Source organism: Nematolebias whitei, chromosome 14 (assembly GCF_014905685.2).
Source record: "Nematolebias whitei isolate Nwh7 chromosome 14, NemWhi1, whole genome shotgun sequence".
Lineage (NCBI taxonomy): Eukaryota > Metazoa > Chordata > Actinopteri > Cyprinodontiformes > Rivulidae > Nematolebias > Nematolebias whitei.
This window is the reverse complement of record NC_056511.1, coordinates 15,818,338-15,823,985: the sequence shown is the minus strand read 5'-3', so window position 1 is coordinate 15,823,985 and position 5,648 is coordinate 15,818,338. Positions and strand designations below refer to the sequence as shown.

At 37.7% G+C, this 5,648-nt stretch overlaps 1 protein-coding gene across 1 annotated transcript in view; it reads right to left on the bottom strand.

Moving 5' to 3' along the window:
* Positions 1 to 5,648, bottom strand: part of LOC119419951 (proto-oncogene DBL) — a 44,453-nt gene that overhangs the window by 13,773 nt on the left and 25,032 nt on the right. The window lies entirely within an intron of this gene.

Here is a 5,648-nt window from a genome sequence, read left to right as displayed (position 1 = left end):
TTTTAATAAACAGAAGAATTAACCAGTTAATCAAAATGAGAATGATAACATAGACGGTGTCAACAATCAATGTACTGTAGTACCTTGCTACTTTGCTGTTCATTTATCACGGATTCGCTCTATCGCGGTTTTCAAAATAAGATTGGACATGACACACAATTGGCTGATTGATGGATGAGCCGCACAATTGGCATGGACTTTTTATTTAAAATAAATTATTTTAAATATTTTAGTACCTGCACATTTGTGCAGCCCTTACTGCAGGATAAAACTCCTGCTGCAGCTGATCAGCTGTTCTCCGTGTAGAGCGGAGAAGTGGGCGTGGCCAAGAGTGCTTGCAGATGGCAAAGAGCAGATGAGGCAGAGAGTTGAAATCATGATATGCTGTGCTCTTTTAAAGCATTTAGAGTTTAGAAACATTGTTTAGAATATTGCAAGAGTGTGGGAAGGTTTTAAAATGCCTTCAAGTTTATACTGTATATACTAAAATAAACTACTACTTACTAATTTTACTACTATTCCTACTTCGTGGTTTTTCACTTATCGCGGGTCTTCAGGGTCCGGATCCCCCGCGATAACCAAGGGACTACTATACTTTACTTTTTGTTTATTTATGAGCAGTTATTCGTCTTGTAACCCCAGCATTAAGATCCGTATGTAACAATACCTCCTAACTCAACTCAAATTAAATAGACTTTTAATGACTTTGATCCAATGAATGCCACTTGTTTTGACCAATAAACTGAAATGTCTTGGACTCAGTTAAATCAGAGGCTACATGTGTTTCACAACTGAAGGTTTCATGCCAAATGTTACTACGCTAATATGATCCTATGATGTACTTGTGGCTTGTTCATGATACACCCCGTCCCCGTCACAGTGACCGCCAGAGACTGGCACCAGCTCCCTGGCAACCCTTCATGGAAAAGCAGATATAAAATATGGACTAAAGGATGGATATTTCTGACACTTGTATATATATTTAAACTCACACCAATCTTCTTTTTCAATTATATTGAGACAAAATCTTGTGTAGAAATGATAAAAATTTTAGAGTAACAACATATAAGAGTTTAAATGTATTAATTTAAATCTTATAAGGTAAACAAGACAGCATTTATGCATGATTTCTGATCTGGTGTCTGAAATCCAAATTTACTCGAGTTCTCTCCAGAGAGGGCAAGTCTCAAGCTGCCTTCATCCAACATCTTCATCGCTTTCCATTCTAACAGCGATGGATGTGTGAATGCTTTATGAGTTTGAAGGAGACAAAAACAAAAACGAATGAGTTTTCATATGTAGGTCTAATAAAGCATCACTCAGCAAGTTTTTCTTTTAATCCCTCAGAAACATGAATAGTTGACTTGTTGGACACATACTCATAAGTAGCCTTCATTGAAGGTCATAAGTGTTTGTTACAGAAGCTTTATTTGTTTTTCTGTGTGCAGCTTTAATCCCAGTCAAGCTAATAAAGGTCAGGCTGGCATTTCAAAGTTGTGCGTCTGCAGCTTTCACACAAAAGAGACTCATAAAAACACACAGTTCATTATTAATTAGTTAGAGAGGGTGTCCTCATCATCATAAAAAGTTAAATTCAGCATCCTCAAATTACTTACAGTGTTGAGGTTAGTATTGTGAAGACATAATTGGCAGCAAACTTTATCTAAGAAATGGATATGATAAAAAGTTGTTGTTTTTTTCTCCCACCAGTTCTGAATCCATCACAGCTGTTTTTCATGTTACCTGTTCAGCTTTCACACTCTCTGGTTTTCAGTTTCCTCTGACAGATGTTCTGTTTACCGTTGGCCTCATGCTTGGGTTAGATTCTGCCAAAGCTCCTATTTAGTGGAGAAACAAACAACCAGAAAACACAGTCTTCTGATTCTGGTCTTCCCATTTTCATTAATTCATCTACTCTCCTAACTGTGCTTTTATACCACCGTAATGTCCTAACGCTTTTCACGTCTTAAGCACCTGGAATTGCATTGCAGTTTAATGGCTCTATTTAAATTAAATGGATTTGCTGTAAATATATTTAAATTTGGATGCAGTGTTTACAGTCATTGAGCTCTTGGCAGTAAAAGCACTCTGTTTACTAAGAGAGGATAAAGTGTAAATGTAATAAAGAGTGCCGTGAATAGTTCAACATGTGAATTGGACTGCAACAGTTCAAACTGGTCAAAGTATTTCTCTTTAATTTTTTTTTTCATTCAACCTTTATTTATATACAGGTTACATTCAGCCTTGAGGACTCATTTAAAACAAAGACCTGATTTAAACAAAGAACACAGATGAAGTACAGACAACAATAGGCAATCATATAAAATCATATAAAATGAAAAGTAAATGAAAGAAATGATATAAAATGAAACAAAAACAGTTACACTATGAAATTATGTAAAAGGAAAGGAAGTAACAGTTACAAGCCGTTTTCTAACATTCAGAGTTAGACAGGATCTATTTCTAAAAATGAAACCCTGTTTTACTTTCAGTTTCTTTACTAAATATTCGATGAGGCTTAAAAGAGAGATGTGAATCAATTAAAATACCCAAGTGTTTATAAGAATCGACAAACTCAATAGGAACACCATTTATACATAAGATAGGAGGAAGGACTGCTGGTACAAAATTCCTGTTTGAAAACAACATCCCTTTGGTTTTATCAGCATTTAGCACCAGTTTGAGACGGAACAAATCTGACTGGATGATGTCGAATGCAGACTGTAAACGCTGGAAAACCTTAGCAACTGAATTAGCTCGACAGTTGTAGTGTTGGCATAGGAATGTAAATGTAAGGAATGATCTGACCTACACTATTTAAGTAGATTGTGAAAAGGGTGGGTCCTAAGACTGAGCCTTGTGGTACACCATTGTTGACAGTTAGGTAGCTGGAAGAAGTACCATTATGTTGAACACATCACCTCCAATCTGAGGGATAATTAGAGAACCAACCGATAGTGTGATCTGAAAAACCAATGTCTGAGAGCTTATAACATGGGGAGTGGTGTCGCAGAGGTTAGAGAAGATGGGCCTGTGATCGGAAAGTTGCAGGTTCAACTCCCGGTGCCGACAACATCAAAATGTGGGTGGAAAAGGTGAAACACCCAAACCTGTTTCTATCCTCATTTGCCCCATTCTGGGAACCTGAGCAAGGCACTTAACTCCCACCATCTGCTCCCAAAAAACAGGTCTCTCGTGAAAATGAGTTCTCGTGACTCAGTGAGACTACCTGTATAAATAAAGGGTAAATTAAAAACATATATATAATGGTCCTCAGTGTCAAAAGCTTTAGACAGGTCTAAATATAGTGCAGCACAATAGTCCTTAGAATCCAGTTAAAAAAAACGTTCAATACAAAAACAACTGGACTTTGTAACAGAAGACGTTTCGCTCCTCGTCTGAGGAGATTTCTCAATCCAATGAGCAGTGAGTGAGGGCTCATTGAATTGAGAAAGCTCCTCGGATGAGGAGCGAAATGTCTTCTGTTACAAATAAAGTCCAGTTGTTTTTGTATTGAACGTTTTTTATTTTATTTATCATGTCCTGGATGACTGAGAATCTTCACCAGCTTAGAATCCAGTGCTTCAACAACATCATTAAAAACCTATAAATAATAATAACAATCAATTGATCCATGTTTCATTCTTCAGGCTTGTCTCAAGAAAGATTTCAAACGGAGTACAGTTTCATTTACGTCTCTCCCAGCTTTATTGTTGCATTGTCACTCTCTGTCGGAGCCTCTGAACACTTGGATCAGCTCCGATTTATCCTCCTCTCTGGGTTTAGAGCCATTAGCCTAATTACAGAGTGGACACTAAATTCACTGTCAGATATCTTGATGCGCTGGCTGCCTTTCAGATGTCTAACCCATGGCTTAATTTACCTATTACCATCCTCAAACTGTTTGTTTTATTGCATGGACTTTCATTCACCGCGCCTGCACCGATTGCATTACTATGTCGGATAAATTGTATGCTGACTTCTGCAGAGCTGCAGGAGCAAAAACTGATTTTATTTTTTCAATAAAAGCATTATGATCTTATAATTAGCATGTAATTCAGCATGTGTATGACTCAGCAAAGGGCACAAAAACTACTCCAAATAAATCGAGCTAATTGAAGGTGAGGGTTTAACTGTAGCAAATCATGTTTCAGCTCCTTTGAAGCTGCAGAAACCATCGCACCAATGGCACAACTGGACCAGAACAAAATCATTTAGCTGAAGGGCTGCATTTGCTAAATAAAAGGCATTCATCATCCTGTCAGTACTTGTAGTAAACACACTGTATGCACTTTTTTTTTTACTTTTACAGGACTGCCTATACATTAAAGGGATAATTCAAATCTTTTGAAGGTTTTTCTTTGGAAATGTTACAGTGATATAATTGTATTTGCATAAACTACTCATAAATATTTGAGACTGGAGTTGCTTCAAGAGTGCAACAATTTACTTTAGACTTGGTCTCACTTTGACTAGCCGTTCGCTTGTCAACGTGATCAGAACTCAACTCTTTCCTCACTGAGGCTGTTCAAAAAGCTGCTACAGGTAAGATGTTGTTTGTTTAACCTTTCCACATAACCCTGCTTTAAAATATCTGAATGATGAAAGAAGAGATGTTTTCAAAATAATTTCAGTTTTAACATTTTTTTTACTTTATAAAAAGATGTTACAGCAAAAACTTACGCATACCTTAATATTTTTAAAGCAGGCATGTTGAGAATGTTGCGTAAAACTTTAAGACGTCTCAGTGTCAGTTTGGGGTCATCATACTGTAAAACTATTCCACAAATATCTGAGACTTATTAGCTGTTTCTGTACAGTTAAGTTGAGGAGATTTGAAGTAGATCAATTTTTTTGTTCTAAAATATATCAGTATAACGTACAGTATAATTACCTTCAGCTAAAATGAACAGTTGCACTTTGGCCTGTGTCTGGGTGTGCATGTGTTTGTGTCAATACCAGTTTTGGTTCTTTAGCACATAACAGAAGTTTACAAAAATGCTTTAAACCAATCTACAGAGATAGGACTGAATATTTCTGTGAGTGAAATGATGAACAGAACGACAGTCAACCTTCTCAAGCAGGAGAGATGGGGGCCACCTGTAGGAGCTGGGTAAGATGACGGCACCACCACTGGGTGAAGCGCAGCTGCAGAGCAGAGTGTGGTCAGAGGGGTAATCAAAAAACGACATCCAGGAGTAGAGGTTCGGGTCTTACACAGGAACTCAGAGATCCAGATACAAATCCAAAGGACAATCCGTGAGTCATAGTCGTTGGGCCAGAAGGGGTAGTCAGTAACGAGAACAGAAAGGCAAAACAAGAGCAGGCAGATCGGGTTTCCAAAAGGCAGGCGTGAGGTCAAGACGAGAAGCTCAAACAAGGCTGTGAACAGACCTATGAGCATCTACTACAGTGAGGGGTTTGATAATCTGGCAGAGTAGAGTGGTGAGAGGAGTGCTTAAATATGAATCAGAACAGGTGCGGTGAATCAGAGCTGATTAGCTGTGGGTGTTCAGATTACTGAACTCTAATTAAATAACACTGTACAACTGGCAATAACTAACTAATTATTCAAACTCATTGTCATTACCTGTGCAGTAACCTGTCACGCAACCCGTGTGGTATATGTTGATTATGTGCAGCATATA